The following is a 20,809-nucleotide window of genomic DNA, read 5'->3' as shown; positions in this document are numbered from 1 at the left end:
AATCAGTTCTGAAGAAGGGTCACTGGATCAGAAATGTGAACTTTGCTTTCACTCCACAACAGCTGCCAGACATGCAGAGTTTTTCCAGCAATGTCTGTTTTTCTTTCTGATTTCCAACATCTGCATTTCTTGGTTTTCTTCATTCTAGATTTCATAGTTTTGAGCATTCAATATTTCACGATACAATTGAAAACTGTAATAGAATCCACAATAAATCTGCAACTTATTTCTAATACCCAACTTAATATGTGGTAAACATGGACCACCATGATAAAAAGTCTCACTGCACATTTTACAATAGCAGATGCAATCAAGACCAATCCACAGATTTCTCCGTAATTCCCCAAACATTACTGGCACATTCTGTTTGATCACCCTTCTTTCCGAGTTCCCCTGGACTCCAAAACTGCATCCAGTACTGATTTACTGACACAGCTCTACCTTTACACCTCGGGCTAAATTCACCAACTCAAAAACTGCTCTACTGTTCCCTGAGGTCTGATTTTGCTCAGTTGCATCAAGCAAATGCTGCTTGCAACTTTTCAATCGTTACTGACAACAATCTAATAGAGAATGCCACTACTTCTACATAATTCTGTTCACTATTAATCAGTTTAGATAAACTCTGACATCAAATGATGAAGTTTCAGGATAATCAAAATTATTTTGGCCCATGGATTTCCAGTGCCAGTCTGACATTTCACTTCTTGGGAATGGTGCATCTCAACTTTAGTTCAAGTCTAAATTCACACATCTTAAAATCTTATGTAGAAAGCACTTGGAGCTAATATTTTTTTCATATCAAGCCATGCATGGAATGCATTTTAATGTGCAATGCAGCTCCTACCAGACTTGGTCCAACAGCAGAAAGGTGGGAGAGTATAAAAACACCGGTACCCATCATCTTGACAAAATCAGGGCATCTACCTTTCAGAATCAGTCTCATTCTTGAGCACACATATCTTCATCAAGGGTGGACACCTCAGTACTTCACACTACTGCAAGCCCATGGAAAACCTCATGATGCTGCACTTCTGCAGCTTCCACCCTAAACATATTAAAGAAGCCACCCCCTACAGACAAGCCCTGCACATACACAGGATCTGCTCAGATCAGGAGGAACATGATGGACACCTAAACATTTTGAAGGACACCCTCATATGTCCTCACTAGACAGACACTGGATATGACCGATAGAGTACCGTTCATCATCCAGTTATTCCCTGGATCAGGGAGACCACGCCATGTTCTTCACAGCCATCAACATGCCATTGATGACAACAAGCATCTCACCAAGATCATCCCTAGGCCTCTACTTGTTGCCTTCAAACAATCACCAAACTTTAAACAGACCATCATCTGCAGCAAACTACCCAGCCTCCGGGACAACATCAACCACAACACCACACAACTCTTCCACAGCAAGCTCTGCAAGACGTGCCAGAAGTGACATGGATATTATTATCACACGTGGGAACACCACCCTCCGCATACACAGCAGACACTCATGTGACTCAGCCAATGTTGTCTATCTCATACACTGCAGACAAGGATGCCCTGAGGCATGGTATACTGGCGAGACCATGTAGATGCAATGGCAATGGATGAATGGACACCTCACAACAATCGCCAGACAGAAATGTTCCCACCCAGTCAGGAAACACTTGAACAACCAAGGATATTCTGCTTCCTATCTTTGAGTAAATGTCCTCCAAGGTAGCCTTCAAGACACGCAATAATGCAGAATCATCAGGCAGAAACTGATAGCCAAGTTCCATATCCATGAAAATGGCTTCAACCGTGATCTTGGGTTCATGTCACACTACATGTAACCTCACCACACCGTTCTGTATCTGTAAAATCTTCCTTACTATCCTGTTTTGTCACCATCACCTGGATAAATTGTTATGTTCTCTTTACCTTAATTAGTTTGTACAATTTTGGATTACTTATTACTTTGACTAAACCCTCAACATGCAACTCTTACACCTATCACATTATTCCAATCATTTAGTTTGTCTCCAGCACTACAGTACTTTTTTTTTGTAATTATCTCTCTGCCTCATTTAATCAGATTTAACCATCCCTTCGCTTGTTATTCAACTGTTGACACTTTACTCACACTGTTTAACACTTCAGATCACCTGCAGGAGCTTGTTATTTGACACACCATTTGTATGACCTTTTGATCTCTCTGCCCTTGATCTCTCTGCCCATAAATTCTGTATTCTGTGTGCTTCTCTCTCACAGCACCTGGTGAAAGGACTATGTTCCAAAAGCTTGTGATTTCAAATAAACCTGTTGGACTATAACCTAGCATCTTGTAACTTCTGACCTTGTGTTTCCAGGCAATAAAGATAGCTAGTTTGGAAGGTGCTGTCAAAAGAGGTTTGGTAAGCAGTACAATTCGTAGGTGGGTACACATTGCAGCTACTTTGTACCAGTAATGAGGGGTGAGTGTTGAAGGTGAAAAATGGGATTTCAATCAGGCTTGATCCAAAATCATTCCTGAATGGTGTTGAGTTTCTTGAGTGCAGCTGGAGATGCACCATCCAGGTAATGGACATTACTCGATCACACTCTTGACTTGTGCTTTGTAGATGAAAGACAGGCTCTGGGGAGACAGGTGAATTACTTGATATCAAACATGCCCACATCTTGCTTATGATGGAAGAAAGATCATCGATAAATAAGCTGAAGATGGATGGACCTGGGACACTACACTGAGAAACTAAGCCAGGAGATACCATTCAAGCCCCTCTGCTCCAAAATTGTGTAATAACGTCTGCGAACAGGCTGATCAGAAAACATCTACCCTGAAAAACTATTGGAGTAATAACCTGCAAGGGAGGTGACTGACCTCCATGAATCACAACCATCTTCCTTTGTGCTCAATGTGACTCCAAGTTGTGGAGAGATTTCCCCTCTGATCTGCACTGATTTCAATTTTGCTGGAGCTCCTTGAAGCTTCTCTGTGTGATATGCTATCATGTTGTCAAGTCACCCTCACCTCATCTTTTTTTCAAATCATTCATGGGATGTGATCATCGCTGGCTAGCCCAGCATTTACTGCCCATCCCTGATTGTCCAGAGAACAGCCAACCACATTGCTGTGTGTTTAGAATCACATGTAGGCTAGACCAATAAGGACAGCAGATCTTCTTCCCCAAAGTACATTAGTGATCCAGTTTTTTTTGTGATAATTGGCAGCAGTTACATGGTTACCACTAGGCCAGCTCTTTACTCCAGAATTTTTTTTACTGAATTCAAACTTCACCGTTTGCCATGATGGAATTCAAACCAGTGTTCCCAGAACATAGGCCTGGGATACTGGATTGCTACTCCACTACACTCCCCCGTCTTAGGAGTTCAGCTCTTTTGTCCATGTTTGGATCAAAGCTGGAATGAGGTCAGGATTTGGGTCAGAACCCAACGACTGCTGTGTCAGTAATGATACCTTCTGCCATCACTTCCCCGATAAAATGAAAGTAAACTGATGTGGCAGCAATTGACTGGGTTTAGTTTGTACTGTTTCTTTTGTAAACAGAGCAAACCAGGGCAATTTTCCACATTGCTGAACAGATGACAATTTTGTGGCTGCATCACCACCAGAACGTTATTTGGTTCAATTCCCTTTGCAGTTCCAGTATCCTGTTCCTTCAATGTTTCTTAATACCATGTGGAGTGAACCAACTTTCCCAAGACTAGTATCTGTGATGCTGGGGACCTCAGGAGGAAATTTGGGCTAGATAATAAGATAAGAAATAGGTGGGTGTGAAAGGCCTACAGCTGCTCCTATTGCCTCAAGCTCATGCCTTCGAGAAGATCATAGATGATATTTTGATAGTTCGGTATTCCCTTGTTAATGTAAACATCTTCTCAACACCTGCCTTGTAAGGGCTCCTCAGAATTTTCTATATTTCAAAACAATTACTCTTCATTGTTCTAAACTGTAATGAATAAAGGCCTAGTGATAATGGGAACTGCAGATGCTAGAGAATCCAAGATAATAAAATGTGAGGCTGGATGAACACAGCAGGCCCAGCAGCATCTCAGGAGCACAAAAGCTATGAATAGCTTTTGTGAAATATGAATAAAGGCCTAGCCTGTTTCGCTGTTCTTGATAATTCAGCCCCTCATCACAGGAATCACCCCAGTGAATCTGTTTTGAATCACTTCCAATGTCAATACATTCTTTCTTAAGTACCATGATGCAAATCCACACAAAGTACTCCTTACCAGCATTCTATACAGTTGTATCAAGACTCACGTACTATAAAACTCCAAGCCCTAGTAATTAAGGCCAAAATTCTAAAAGGTGGCACGGTGGCTCAGTGGTTAGCACTGCAGCCTCATAGCACCAGAGACCTGGCTCCGATTTCAACCTTGGGTGACTGTCTGTGCAGAGTTTGCACATTCTCCCCGTGTCTGTGTGGGTTTTCTCCAGGAGCTCCGGTTTCCTCCCACAGTCCAAAGATGTGCAGGCTAGGTGGATTGGCTATGCTAAATTACCTGTAGCGTTCAGGGGCATGTGGGTTATAGGGGGATGGGTCTGGGTGGGATGCTTCAAGTGGCAGTGTGGACTTGTTGCGCTGAAGGGCCCGTTTCCACACTGTAGGGAATCTAAACCATTTGCATTTTTAATTACCTGCTGCAACTGCATGCTAACATGTTCTGTTTCAGGCACAATAACACCAAAATCCCCCTCTGCACTGAACTTTTTGGTGTTTTTCTCTCTCTCTCTCTATTTAAATAATAATCTGCTATGTGATTCTTCCTACCAAGGTGTATGAGCTCACACTTTTCCCACATTAAACACCATCTGCCAAATTTTTGTCCACTCACTCAACCGATCAATATCCACTTGCAGATTCCTCATGTCCTTATCACAACATATTCTTTCAGCTGTTTTTATGTCCTCAGCAAATCTGGATACACTACACTCTGTCATTCCACTAATTCTTTAATACAGATACTAAGAAATTGAGTAAATAATTAATTACCATCTTAAAAACTGATAATACCCCCAGTGAGACTAGTCTATACCTTAAATACACTACTGAACAGCTGACTAATACCCCTAGTCTAACCTGCCCACCATGACTGTCTAGCTCAACCCAACTATCCCCAATCACTTACTTTCCCTCCCACCAGCCAATTACATTCCCAATATCCCTATTGCCCTTACAAACAACCTATTCAAAAACTCACGCTTATTCATGGAAGTCTGGACATTTTTAAAGACTTACCTGAATATCAGAGCTAACGTCATAAAAAAGGGGGTATTTCCCCTCTTTGTCCCAAAACTACCCTGCTCACTGGATTTAGATGGGAGATCCTAAGCTGTCCATTCCATGTCAACTGGAGGTGGAAGAAATGATTGCTGTGTAGAAGAAATTCCCTCACTGGATGCCCTGTGCTAAATATCACAAAAACAAGCAATATGCAGTCAACAGTTCATCTAAATTCTATTCTGGAATTCCCTCTGAAAAACTCTACACTTCTCTATCTCCTGCTTCTGATATCTGATGAGTGCTTAGTCACCCCTCCTAATATCACGTTAACAAGCTCAGTATCAATTGCTTCTATTCACGTACCTGTGAACAGATTGAGGGTGCATTCCTATATTAAAAATGATATTTAAGTATTGTTGTTGCTAATGGTATTCAAATTGCTTCTGGGCCAGTGCCAAACCTTTATTATGTCCAGAAGGATGGCCATTTATGACATGAAAACCCAATAAAACTTTTATGATGCTGCTTGGCCTGCTGTGTTCATCCATCTCCACACTTTGTTATCTTAAATCTTTTATGTAACTGTCTTTTATACTGCTGAAGGCAATCTACTTTGAAGTGTTTGTCTTTAACTATTCTTCAAAGACCTGAGCCTCTTTGTTCAAGACCAACTATTTTCAGGGAGTGCTGGTCAAACAGAAATATTTGGTGTAAATATCACTCACAGAAATATTTGGTGTAAATATCACAGCACTCAAATTTGGAGGTGGGGGAGAGAAGACAGTGTGGGGTGGAAATGAATTGTTCACTCGTCTAAATTGCACAATCTGCTTCTTATGCAAAACTGAGTGATATTAACCCAGTCACCACTATAATGACATTACAATGATTTTGTATTAACTGTTTCGGGCTCACATTAGCAACTTCTCAAATTCTAGTTGATTCATCTAAATTTCTGACTATGTGCACCATTACAGAGATGGCAAGTATCATTTTGCAAGACAAGTGATGGAGCAGTGATGGAGTAGGCAGTGACTGGGCTCCTCAGCCCAGGCTCAGGGCTTGTCCATCCCATCCACTCTTTCTTTGTTTTTCTCCTTTTCTTGAAGGGTGGTGACATCATTGGAGCAGCTGAGGGCCAGAGCAGCACGGTCTAGAGGCAATGAGCAGAGTGGAACAGCCAGCAAGCTAGAGGCCTGGTGCAGAGCAGGATGGCCAGGGTACCTGGTGTGGAACTGGACAGGAGGCCTGAGCAGAGTGGGGACAGGTTTTGGACTGGGTACTAGTGCAGGTGGTACTAGTGGCTTGCGAGCCTGGTCAGACCATGTGTGGAAGCCCTGTGCATTGACCTACTGCAGGTCCTTTTCAGAAAGACACTTATTTCTTATTTTTTCTACTTACACTATGAATAACTGTAAGGTAATGTGCCTTTTTTAAATTCTTCTATTTTGTATCCAACATTTGTACCTAAGTACTTTGTAAAAAAATAGGGCAACTAGGGAGAAGGTAGGGCCACTCAAGGATAAAAGAGGGAACTTGTGCTTGGAGACAGGGGATGTGGGTTAAATCCTAAATGAGCACTTTGCGTCAGTATTCACCCAGGAGACGAGTATAGACCATAGTGAGATTTGTGTGGAGCATGCTAATATAACTTGGGCATTTGGAGGTCAAGAAAGAAGTGGTGTTGGGTCTCTTGAAGAGCATAAGGTGGATATGTCCCCAGGACCCAATAGTGTCTACTCCAAGTTTTTGAGAATGGCAAGAGAGATGATTGCTGGGGCCTCATCCGAGATCTTTGTATCCTCATTAGCCACTGGACAGGTCCTAGAGGACTGGCATATAGCTAATGTTGTTTCTTTACCAAGAAGGTAAATGTGGATAATCCAGGAAATTATAGACCAGTGAGTGTCACATTGGTGGTTGGGAAGGCACTGGAGCGAGTTCTTAGGGGTAGCATGGCTTGATTAGGGAGAGTCAGCATGGCTTTGTGTAGGGCAGGTCATGACCTACTAGCTTGATTGAATTTTTCAAGGAAGTGATAGAAGTGATTGATGAGGATAGAGGAGTGAGCTGTTCCCTACATGGATTTTAGTGAGCCTTTCAACAAGGTCCATTGTGGTAGGTCCATTTGGCAGATTAAGATGCATTGGATCCATGGTGACCTGGCTGCAGATTCAGAATTGACTTGCCCAGAGTAGGCAGAGGATAGTGGTGGAAGGTTCTTTTTCAGGCTGGAGGGCCATGACTAGTGGTATTACACAGGGATCCATACTGGAACCTCTGCTGTTTGCGGGAAAATGTAGATGGCTGGGTAAGTACATTGACAGACCTTCCAAAGTTCTGTGGACTTGTGTATAGGTAGGTGTTGGTCAAAGGATACAGCAGGATATAGATCAGTTGGTGGTACGGTTGGAGAAATAGCAGATAGAGTTTATTCTGGGTAAGTGTGAGGTGCTGCACTTGGGAGATCAAATGTTAGGGAAAAGTATACAGTTAATGGCATGACCCTGAGCAGCATTGATATACAGAGGGATCTTGAGGTTCAAATCCGTAGTTCATTGTAAGTGGCCATGCAAGTAGATAGGGTGGTGAAGAAGGTATATGACACACTTGAGCATTCATGAGGAACTAGTACAAGAGTCAGGATGTCATGTTGCAGCTTTATAAAACTTTGGTTAGGCCACACTTAAGAGTAAAGCATTCAACTCTGGTTGTCACATTACAGCAAGAATGTGGAGGCTTTGGACAAGGTGCAGAAGAGGTTGCTGCCTAGATTAACAGGTCTGAGCTATAAGGAGAGGCTAGAAAAACTCAGGTTGTTTTCTCTGGAGCAGCAGAAACTGATAGAAAATTTTGAGAAGCATAGATAGGGTTGACACTTCAGAATCTTTTTCCCAGATTGAAATGTCTAAAACTATGGGGCATGCATTTAAGTTCAAAGAAAATATGAGGGTCAAGTTTTTTTACATAGAACAAAAAACAAAGAGCAAAGAAAATTACAGCACAATAACAGGCCCTTTGGCCCTCCAAGCCTATGCCAATCAAGATCCTCTGCCTAAATCTGTAATCTATTTTCTAAGGGTCTGTATCCCTTTGCTCCCTCCCCATCCATGTCCAGACACATCATAAAAGACACTATCATGTCTACATCTACCACCTACGCTGGCAACACGTTCCAGACACCCACCACCCTGTCCATAAAGAACTTTCCACGCATATCTCCCATAAACCTTCCTCCTCTCACTTTGAACTCATGACCCCTAGTAATTGAGTCCCCCACTCTGAGAAAAAGCTTCTTGCTATCTACTTTGTCTACACCCCTCATGATTTTGTAGAGCTCAATCAGGTTCCCCTTCAATCTCTGTCTTTCTAATGAAAATAGTCCTAATATACTGAACCTTTCTTCATAGCTAGCACCCTCCATACCAGGCAACATCCTGGTGAACCTCCTCTGCACCCTCTCTAAAGCATCCACATCCTTTTGGTAATGTGGCAACCAAAACTGTACGCAGTATTCTCAGTGTGGCCAAACCAAAGTCTTATACAACTGTAACATGACCTGCCAACTCTTGTACTCAATACCCCGTCCAATGAAGGAAAGCATGCCATATGCTTCCTGACCACTCTATTGACCTGCATTGCCACCTTCAGGGAACAATGGGCCTGAACGCCCAGATCTCTCTGAATATCAATTTTCCCCAGGACTTTTCCATTTACTGTATAGTTTGCTCATGAATTAGATCTTCCAAAATGCATCACCTCACACTTGCCCGGATTGAACTCCATCTGCCATTTATCTGCCCAACTCTCCAATCCATCTATATTCTGCTGTAATCTCTGACAATCCCCTTCACTATCTGCTACTCCACCAACCTTCATGTCATCTGCAAACTTGCTCATCAGACTACCTACACCTTCCTCCAAATCATTTACATATATCACAAACAACAGTGGGCCCAGCATAGATCTCTATGGAACACCACTGCTCACAGGTCTCCAATTTGAGAAACCCCCTTCCATTACTACTCTCTGTCTCCCGTTGCCTAGCCAGTTTTTTATCCATCTAGCTAGCACACCCTGAACCCCATGCGACTTCACTTTCTCCATCAGTCTGCCATGGAGAACCTTATCAAATGCCTTACTGAAGTTTATGTATATGACATCTACAGCCTTTCGCTCATCAATCAACTCTGTCACATCCTCAAAGAATTCTATTAATTTGGTAAGACATGACCTTCTCTGCACAAAACCATGTTGCCTAGCACCAGTAAGTCAATTTTCGCCCAAATGGGAATAGATCCTATCCCTCAGTATCTTCTCTAGTGGCTTTCCTACCAATGACGTCAGGCTCGCTGGTCGATAATTACCTGGATTATCCCTGCTACCCTTCTTAAACAAGGGAACAATATTAGCAATTCTCTAGTCCTCCAGAACCTCACCCATGTTTAAGAATGCTGCAAAGATATCTATTGAGGCCCCAACTATTTCCTCTCTCGCTTTCCTCAAAACCTGGGATAGATCCCATCTGGACCTGGGGACTTGTCCACCTTAATGCCTTTTAGTATACCCAACACTTCCTCCCTCCATATGTCAACTTGATCTAGAGTAATCAAACATCTAGCCCTAACCTCAACATCCGTCATGTCCCTGTCCTTGGTGAATACCGATGCAACGTACTTGTTAAGAATGTCACCCATTTTCTCTGACTCAATGCATAACTTTCCTTCTTTGTCCTTAAGTGGGCCAATCCTTTCTCTAGTTACCCTCTTGCTCTTTATATATGAATAAAAGGCTTTAGGATTTTCCTTAACCATGTTTGTTAAAGATACCTCAGGTCCACTTTTAGCCCTCTTAATTCCTCATTTCAGATTCGCCCTACATTCCCGATATTCTTCCAAAGCTTCGTCTGTCTTCAGTCGCCTAGACCTTATGTATGCTTCCTTTTTCCTCTTATCTAGTTTCACAATTTCACATGTCATCCATGGTTCCCTAATCTTGCCATTTCTATCCCTCATTTTCACAGCAACATGTCTCTCCTGAGTGCTAATCAACCACTCTTTAAAAGCCTCCCACATATCAAATGTGGATTTACCTTCAGACAGTTTCTCCCAATCTACATTCCCCAGATCCTGCCGGATTTTGGTGCAGTTGGCCTTCCCCCAGTTTAGAACTCTTCCTTTAGGACCGCTGTCATCTTTGACCATGAGTCTTGTAAAAATTACGGAATTGCGGTCGCTATTTCCAAGGTAGTCTACTGCTGTAATTTCAACGACTTGAGCAGGCTCATTCCCCAACACCAGGTCCAGTATGGCCCCTACCCGAGTTGAACTACACTCATACTGCTCTAGAAAACCCTCCTGGATGCTCCTTACAAATTCTGCTCCGTCTTGACCTCTAACACTAAGTGAGCCCCAGTCAATGTTGGGAAAATTAAAATCTCCCTTCATCACTATCCTGTTGCTCCTACACCTTTCCATAATCTGTTTATATATTTGTACCTCTATCTCACACTCGCTTTTGGGAGGCCTGTAGTACAGCCCCAACATTGTTGCTGCACCCTTCCTATTTCTGAGTTCTACCCATATTGCCTCACAGCTCGACTCCTCCATAGTGCCCTCCTTCAGTACAGCTGTGATATCGTCTTTGACCAGTAATGCAACTCCTCCACCCCTTTTACCTCCCTCTCTGTCCTACCTGAAGCATCGATATCCCGGGATAGAGTGGTAGGAATGTGAAACATGGTGGTGGAGGCAGTTGCGATAGGGACATTTAAGAGACTTTTAGATAAGGACATGAAAATGCAAGGAATGGAGGGATATGGACCAAGAGCAAGCAGAAAGGATTAGTTTAATTTGACATCATGTTCAGCACAACATTGCAGGTCAAAGGGCCTGTCCCTATGCTGTGCAGCTCTATGTTATATGGCGCTGAATGAGATGGCATTGTAAACTCTTCACTTTTGTATTTGAGTGCACATGACAATAAACTAATTCCAAGTCTATTCTCCTGAACAGCAATCCCTCCAAGAAGTCTCAATAAAATCAAGACAAGACAAGACAAGAGGAAGCTATTTAATTTATCAAGCATATGCCAGAACGTAGCACTGCGCAGGACAAGAATAGGTCATTTGGCCTGGCCTATCTATGCCAACCATGATGCTATTCTAAACCAATCCTATCTGCCTGCACATCGTCAGTATCCCTCTATTTTCTGCCTATTCATGTGTCTATCTAAATACCTCTTAAACTTTGCTTTTGTATCTGTTTCTACCACCTCCCTCGCATGTTCCAGGCAGCTACACCCACTGGGTAAAAAATATTCCTTGCACATCTTCTTTAAACTTTCCCCCCCCTCACCTTAAACCCATGCCCCCTAGTATTTGACATTTCTACCCTGAGAAAGAGATCTTGACTATCCACCCTATACATGCCTCTCAACATTTTACAAGCTCCATGTTTATCCATCCTCTCCTTATAGCTAATCCAGGCAACTTCTGGTAAATTCCTACACCATCTTCAAAGCCTCCACATCCTTCCTATAATGTGGCAACCAAAGCTGCGCACAGTATTCCAAATGCAGCTTGAACAGTTGCAACATGACTTGCCAACTTATACTCAATACCCTGACCAATGAAGGCAATTATGCCATATGCCTTCCTTACCACCTTATCCACTTGTGTTGCCACTTTCAGGCAGTTATGGATTCAGGCCCAAAGATCTCTCTGTACATCAATGCTCTTAAGGGTCTGGCCATCTTCAATCCATTTTCCTCTTGCATCTTCCTCCTCCAACTCCCAAAATGCATCACCTCACACTTGTCCATACTACACTCTCTGTACAGAAATCTAGTCACCCCCAGTCCCCATTCTTAGTCTCAAAACTGTAAGCGTTTGCTTCACGTGCCCTCGAACCAGAGTGCTTAGTCTGAGAACTAAATTAGGGAGGTAACTAACAGTTTCTGTTTTGTCTCCATGTCAACAATAGCTCCACCGATCAGCATCCTCTTCCCATATAAAATGTATTAGTGTCCCTGTATTCAAATCTCGCCCTTGCATCCTCGTGCTGTTGAGTGCAAGATGAAAAGTTTTAACTTTATGTCTCCTTTTAACAATGTCCAAGTTCTGTACTACCAAGCATCTTTTTAAATACATACTATCCACAAACAGTCCAACTTGGAGAGTCTTACAAATGCTAAGTTGCAAAGTTTATAAATCATAAATGTGGAAGAAATATGCTTGCTATTTTTATTACTGCTATTTTTGTACAGATGCAGATGCCTTTAACACAAACATATGGCACTTGCAAAAAGCAGCTGTGCAAAAGCAACGTAGCACAAGCAGATGAACGATTTTGCCAGCTGGAATTTCTATTCTGCAAATTCAGATTGGTGTTTTCGGTTTAGAATATTGCACATCATATTGAGCATGTGTTATAATTGTACAGTGTACAATTGTACAATTGTACTTTCTGAGTAGAAGTGTGAATGAGGCAGGAAAGAGAGCACTTGTGAGCAATCTCCTGTTCAAACCTATAGAATGCAATGGCAAAATCTTACAATCTTTACAATTTTTAGCTGTTGGGACCAATTGCTGACTCCACTGTTGTCAATTGGCCAGATGGTGTCGTCATCTTCTTTGGCCTGTGGAGGGATTCACACAATGTTCCCTGTTATAAAGGACAGGAGGTCAAATCAAAGGCCCCACGGGTCTGAAAGCCCCATTAACAGATAGGTGAGCGCTACTGACACAGGGAGACAGCCACAAGTACAGCTCAAAACAGAAGGTCTATCTGAAGCATGATGGAAAATTCAAAATAAAGAATTCCCACAGCTATTAGGTCCATCACAGCACCTCCAAATGATTGCCAATGACAGTGACCTTCTCATCCCAAAAACTCTGCAATTGAGGGAAATAAAGAAAGGAATCAGTAGTCCTTGGATCTGTTCTAGGAGACTACTTCCAGAGATCTGGCAGCAATTAGGTAGAGGGTGGCACAATGGTTAGCACTGCTGCCTCACAGCGCCAGGGACCTGGGTTTGATTCCAGCCTCGAGTGACTGTCTGTGTGGAGTTTGCACATTCTCCCTATGTCTGTGTGGGCTTCCACCAGGTGCTCTGGTTTCCTCCCGCAGTCCAAAGATGTGCAGGGTAGGTGGACTGGCCATGCTAAATTGCCCTTGGTTTTCAGCGAGGGATTAGATGGATTATAGGGGGATGGGTGTAGGTGGGATGCTCTGAGGTTGAGTGGGGACTTGTTGGGCCAAAGGGCCTGTTTCCACACTGTAGGGATTCTGTACCTACCTTGCAAGTTCTGGAAATGGCTCCAGTCTGTGTCAGAGCCTCAACTGCACTAATTAGCTACGCAGTAAACTTACAGAGGCAGGGACCTGCTGGGGAGCAGACCTGAGCAGAGTTCTTAATTATTCCCTGTTCCCTACTAGCCTGACAAGATACTGTCCATTAACAGTTTCTCAAATTTACACAGTAACCTTTTATTCCACATGGCAACAGAAATAATGGATGTAATTTTAATACATGTTCAGTAACAGGCTGAAAACAGTTTGTAATTGGTATGGGCTTTGCCTCAGCTTTCTATCACAGAAGGCTTAAGCATTCCACTTCCATGTTTCCCAACCAATCACAAAAGGTAGGTAAACGTTGTGCTGTATCTGTCACAGGAAAACTTTAACTAGAAAGGACACCAGTAGAGATCAAAATGGCTGAATTTTCAGCAACCACAATCCTGGAAAGGGGACATGAGATGTTGGCACCCAGGTCTTACTCAGATACTGAAGTGAGATGATATTTCTTACAGGTGTTCAGACAAGATAGGTTTGGTTGGAAGTGGCTGAGGAAATCAATTGCAGAGTGGTTTAGCACTTTCAGGAATCATGCCTCTAACCAAGCCTTAGACTCTAACTTTCCCAGCAAAGACTCAGGCATGCCCCAGACTTTACCTTTTCTGCCAGTCCTCCACAGGCCAATACATCTGGAAATTACAATCATCATTCCTCAAAGCACCTCCACAAATTCTCACCCTAACAATGATATGTACTCTTGCATAGACAAGGCAGATTACCTAAAGTTAACAGCAAAGTGCTCTATTGTCAACAGGAACTTGCCCTGGGAATCCTCAACATTGACACTAGACCTCTTTGAAGTCACATGGCCTCAGGTCAAACATGGACATAGAGCTTTTTGCTCATTACCACCTACTGCTCATCTTTAACCAAGGAATCAGTTTTTCTCCACATTGGACACCACTCTGAAGAAGCACTGACACTGACAAGGGCACACAGTATACTCTGGGAATCTTCAACATCCATCACCAAGAGTGGCATCATAGCACCACTACTGACCAAGCTGTTCAAGTGCTGAAGGACATGATGGTGGCAATGACATAGTAGAATGTCACTGGGCTAGCCACACAGGACACCAGGCCAATGTTCTAGTGATATTGGCTTGAATTTGGACATGACAGGTGGTGAAATTTATATTCAATAAAATCTTGCATAATGAACTGGCCTAACGGCAACCACTGTCTATCATTATAAAAACGCATGCGGTTAACTAATATCTTTTAGGGAAGGAAATCTGTCGTCCTTACCTGATCTAGCCTAGAAGTGATGCCAGACCTAAAGCATTGTGAATGGGTCTTAACTGCCCTATGGACAATAAATGCTGGTCTTGCCAGTAATGCGCACATTCCACAAATGTGTATTTTAAAAACAGCTGCTAGACTGGGTCTATAGCATTTGGTGAGAAAGGCAACAAGAGAGAAAAAGCTACTGGGCCTCATCCCTATCAAACTACTTATGCCAGATGAATCTGTCAATGACAGTCTCATAAGGAGGAATAACCATTAGGGAGGTAAAATCTCCAGATTCACAAGACCAATATTCTCCATCATGCTGTGCGAAAATGGGATAGATTTCAATCATAACCAACAACTCATCTTCCATCAGCTGTTGTGGAGCATCAGCAGCAAAAAAAATTGTACTCAACCACACTCAATAATCTCATGGCCCAGCATATCCCCCACTTTATCAAGCCAGAGAAGCAACCTGATATGACGAAGTCTGCAGGAAGCCATGCCAGGAGGTGCACCAGATAAATATAGGAATGATGTGTCAACCCAGTGAAGATACAGCACAAGAGAACCTCTGTGCCAAGTGGCTGAAGCAGCAACAGTAGCATCCAATAAATTGGGTTAGCAATGCCACAACCAAAACAACACACCAGTTCTAAGCTCCACAAGTTCTACCATATCTAGTAGTGAATGATGGCTGACAATTAAACAACTAGTAGTAGGAGGCTTGATAAATATCCTTCTCTGCAATGTTGACGCAGCCCAGTACAACAGTGCAAAAAGCAAGACTTAGGCTTTTGCAACTATCTTCAGCTGAAAGTGCCAAGTGGGTGACCCATCTCGACCTCCCTCAGAGGTCGCCACCATTGCAGATGCCAGTCTTCAGGCATAGAACAAAGAACATAGAACAGTACAGGCCCTTTGGCCCACGATGTTGTGCCGTCCTATTGTCTTACTCTAAAATCAAACTACCCAATTCAATTCATTTCTTGTCACATCAAAATAATAGGTGGAGGCATTGGATGCAGCAGAGGCAATGGGTCTTGTCAACATTCAATCAACAGTACTGAAGACTTATGCTCTAAAACTAGCCATCCCCTGAGCCAAGCTGCTCCAGCTACAACACTGGCAACTAGTCTGGAATGTGGAAAATAGCACAGGATCACCTGTACAAAAAAACAGAACAAATCAAACATGGCCAACTGCCATTTATCAGACTATTCGATCACAGAAAAATGATGGAAGGAGTTATCAACAGTGCAGTCAAGGGGCATTTGCCCAACTGTAACCTGTTCACAGATACTCAGTTTGGATTCTGCAAGAGGCACTCCAGCCCTGATCTCATTACAGCCTTGGTCTATGCATGGGCAAAAGAAATGAAAGCCAGAGTTCAGGTAAGAATGATTACGCTTGACATCAAGGCAGCATCAATTAGCCCAATCAAAACTAAAGTCAATGAATCAGGAATAATGGGAACTGCAGATGCTGGAGAATCCAGGCCAACAAAGTGTGGAGCTGGATGAACACAGCAGGCCAAGCAGCATCTCAGGACCACAAAAGCTGACATTTTGGGCCTAGACCCTTCATCAGAGAGAGCTCTCTGATGAAGGGTCTAGGCCCGAAACATCAGCTTTTGTGCTCCTGAGATGCTGCTTGGCCTGCTGTGTTCATCCAGTTCCACACTTTGTTATCAATGAATCAGGGAGTTTATTCTCCACTGGTTGGAGTTATACCTAGCACAAAAGGAAGATGACCGTAGTTTCTCAGGCTCAGGACATCACTGCAGGAATTGCTTAGGGTAGAGTCCTGGGCCCTACTGTATTACTTGTTTCATCAATGTCCCCCCCCCCCGGCCTTTAATTGTAAGGTCAGAAGTGGGGTTGTTCACGAATGCACAACATTCACCACATTTACCGTTTCTCAGATACTGAAGCAACCTATGTCCATATGTAGCAAGACCAGGACAATATCTAGGCATGGGTTGTCAAGTGGTAAGTAACAAGTGTCAGGAACTCACCACCTTCAATAACAGAGTTAAAATGTCTTCCCTTGGCATTCAATGCTATCATCAACACTGAATTCTACTTTTTATGTCTACCATCACCTTGGGAGTTACCAGTGACAAGAAACATAATTCAACCAGCTATATAAATATGGTCACTGTAATAGAAAATCAGAAAATAGGATTTCTACAGCAAATAGTTCATCTCCTATCTTTCCAGTGCCAGTCAACCCATCTATAAAGGCACAAGTCAGGAGTGTAATGAAATTCTCTCTATTGGTTTAGATGGGTAAAGCTCCAACAATTCTCAAGAAAACAATACTAATCAGGACAAAGCAGCCCATTTGATTTGCAACTTATCCACAACCTTCAATATTTAGTCCTTTCACAATTGAGACATAGTGGCAGCTTGCACCATCTATAAGATACTTCGAAGAAACTTACTCAAGCCATTCAACAGCATCTTTGAAATACATATCCTCTACCACTTAGAATGAATGACAAGGGTATGGGAATGCATGGGAACAAATGCATAGGAACTCCACAACCTGCAAGTTTCCCTCCAAGCCAAATACTACCCTGACTTGAACTGTATTGCTGTTCCTTAACTGTCATTAAGTCAATATCCCAGAACTCCCCTCCAACAGCATCATTGTTGCACCTACAAAAGAAATTCAGGATGACAGTTCAACATCACCCTCTAAAGGGCAATTGGGATAGACAGTAAAATTATGGCCTAGCCAGCAACATCCATGTCCGATGAAGAAACAGAACAAAAAAATCTGCCACCCCCACACAGTCTGGCCTTCATGTGATTCCAGTTCAACTCTGAATGCCCTCACAACAACTAAGGAATTAGTGGCACAAGTGGCTCAGTTAATATTCACACTGTAAGAATAACCCATCTCCAGCTTCTCTGTTGAGAAGGAGATGATAGTGGCAACATCAAATATTATTAATGATCATGCCTTATGTGTAACTGAGGGCAAGCGGGGTAAAGAGGAAGAAGGGAAAAGAAATAAAAGGCAATTTTTCCCATATCTAAATTAATGGTTTTAAAAGCTCTCAGACCACCTAATTATAGTACATAATCAGGATAAATTTCCTTGTTTGTTAGAATGCCAAAATATTTATCTGATGGTTTTCTTCACTTGGTAAAATAGGTTAATTAATATATAAACATTTGAAGCAACCTGTGCTTTTTACCCCTTTGCTACAATACAAACAAGTATTTTTTAAAAGCGAAAAAAAATTTACATCACCACCAAGGATCAAGTAAACCAGATTATGAGTCACTTTTGAAACAATTCAGTTTCCTACAGACTATTTCTGTCATCAATTTGGGAGTCAAATGGAATTGGCATTTACTTCCATAACCGGACATATGAGTTTTCTCCCATCCTTTAGGCACAACATTGCAAAATCAGCACTCATTTCACAATGGCGTACAAACTTCTACAGGCAACTTGTAAGAAGCACTCAGCATTCTCAGCCTGAAAGTTATTATAGAAACACACAATCATTACAGCACTGGGCTTAAACTTACCAGTTGCATGATACTTAGCTCTGTTTCAAGATCCTGCTTTGCAAAGTATTCTTACTTAAACTACATTTTTCTTTTAAAATGGCACAAAACTCAAAAACTACTCACAAGAAGAATAAAAAAGTATGTGGTTATCCCTCACTTTGAATTGCTCAACTGTCTTGGCTTCCGTTTGCATTTAGATACTCACTGAACCCATATAACCACAGGCCACAGCATGTTGCTGTAACACTACTGAAAAGTGCAAGCAAACTGAAAATAAACCACCAGCAGCTCTTGAATTTAACATGTAGAAGGAACGTTTTCAAGGGGTACCTCTATGTTAAGGAGATTTAATATTCTAACATGCTTGTGAATTGGCGGTGCCTGAATATTCAGTTAAAGGCAACACTTTTGTAGACATAGTATTATCTATTAATTAACAAACTGTAATTTTTAAGTATATGATCAAAACTGCATGATCTCTGCACCGATATTATGTACTTCCTACTATATTTCTATTCAAATATTAAAGGTTATAATATGTGTGAAAGGCAGGAGTAGCCTAGAGCTTGAGTTTAATTTTAATTTACAATTTGAAATAAAATGGAGGTATCCTACTGAAACCTAAACATGTCTCAAAATTAGTCATCATGAAAGGTAAAGGAAGCAGTAGAGGAGCAGCATCTTTCATATATAAAAGTTTCTCAAGAGAGTTTATTAAATTTATTCAGGGTGGCACATTGGCTCAGTGGTTAGCACAGCAGCTTCACAGCGCCAGGGACCCGCGTTCGATTCCAGCCTCAGGCTACTGTCTGTGTAGAGATTGCACATTCTCCCCATGTCTGTGCGGGTTTCCTCCAGGTGCTCCGGTTTCCTCCCGCTGCCCAAAGATGTGCAGGCTAGGTGTATCAGCCATGCTAAATTGCCTGTAGTGTTCAGGGGTGTGTGGGTTATAGGGGGATGGGTCTGGGTGGGATGCTTCAAGGTGCAGTGTGGACTTCCTGCGGTTGCAGGGGAAAATGCCGGGTGTGGTGGGGTTGGGGGGGAGTGTGGAGCAGACAAGGGAGTCCCAGAGAGAGTGGTGTCTCCGGAAGGCAGGGGATGGTCTTTAGTGGTGGGGTTGGATTGTAGATGGCAGAAGTGTCGGAGCACAATGTGTTGTATCTGGAGGTTGGTGGGGTGTTATGTGAGGATTAGGGGGATTCTCTTTTGGCAGTTATTGCGGGGGTGGGGTGTGAGGGATGACGTGCGGGAAATGCGGGAGACTCAGTCAAGGGTGTTCCTGACCATTGCGGGGTGAAGTTGCGGCCCCTGAAGAACGAGGACATCTGGGATGTTCAGGAGTGGAATGCCTCATCCTGGGAGCAGATGTGGCGGAGGCAAAAGAATTGAGAATAGGAGATGGAATTTTTGCAGGTACGTGGGTGGGACGAGGTGTATTCTAGGTAGGTGTGGGAGTTGGTGGGCTTGAAATGGACATCAGTTTCTAGGTGGTTGCCTGAGATGGAGACAGAGAGGTCCAGGAAGGTGAGGGATATGTTGGAGATGGTCCAGGTGAATTTGAGGTTGGGGTGGAAGGGTTGTTGAAGTGGATGAACTGTTCAAGCTCCTCTTGGGAGCACGAGGCAGCGCCGATACAGTCATCAATGTAACGGAGGAAGAGATGGGGTTTAGGGCCAGTGTAGGAACGGAGGAAGAGAATCCCCCTAGTCCTCACATACCACCCACCAACCTCCACATACAATGCATCATCCTCCAACACTATCCTCCAGCCATCTACAATCCGACCCCACCACTAAAGACATTTTCCATCCCCACCCTTGTCTGCCTTCAGGAGAGACCACTCTCTCCAGGATTCCCTTGTCTGCTCCACACTCCCCTCCAACCCTACCACACCCGGCACTTTCCCCTGCAACCACAGGAAGTGCTACACTTGCCTCCACACCTCCTCCCTCACCCCCATCCCAGGCCCCAAGATGATTTTCCACATCAAGCAGATGTTCACCTGCACATCCGCCAATGTGGTGTACTGCATCCGCTGTACCGTTGTGGCTTCCTCTACATTGGGGAAACCAAGTGGCGGCTTGGGGACCGTTTTGCAGAAGATCCACGCTCGGTTCGCAATAAACAACTGTACCTCCCAGTCGCGAACCATTTCAATTCCCCCTCCCATTCCTTAGACGACATGTCCAACCTGGGCCTCCTGCAGTGCCAATAATGATGCCACCCGAAGGCTGCAGGAACAGCAACTCATATTCTGCTTGGGAACCCTGCAGCCCAATGGTATCAAAGTGGATTTCACCAGCTTCAAAATCTCCCCTCCCAACACTGCATCCCAAAACCAGCCCAGCTCGTCCCTGCCTCCCTAACCTGTTCTTTCTCTCACCTATCCCCTCCTCCCACCTCAAGCCGCACCTCCATTTCCTACCTACTAACCTCATCCCGCTCCCTTGACCTGTCCG

General features: G+C 43.2%; 1 protein-coding gene across 2 annotated transcripts in view; it reads right to left on the bottom strand.

Moving 5' to 3' along the window:
- sytl3 (synaptotagmin-like 3) overlaps positions 1-18,453 on the bottom strand; it is a 175,760-nt gene extending 157,307 nt beyond the window's left edge. For both annotated transcript variants that reach the window (XM_048536633.1, XM_059648822.1), the window contains exon 1: positions 18,369-18,453. The gene's annotated coding sequence lies outside the window, so the exon portion shown is untranslated. The remainder of the gene's footprint in view (positions 1-18,368) is intronic.
- Between the last annotated feature and the right edge of the window lie 2,356 nt (positions 18,454-20,809).

This window comes from Stegostoma tigrinum, chromosome 9 (genome assembly GCF_030684315.1).
Source record: "Stegostoma tigrinum isolate sSteTig4 chromosome 9, sSteTig4.hap1, whole genome shotgun sequence".
NCBI classification, from domain to species: domain Eukaryota; kingdom Metazoa; phylum Chordata; class Chondrichthyes; order Orectolobiformes; family Stegostomatidae; genus Stegostoma; species Stegostoma tigrinum.
This window is presented reverse-complemented; position numbering and strand designations above follow the sequence as displayed.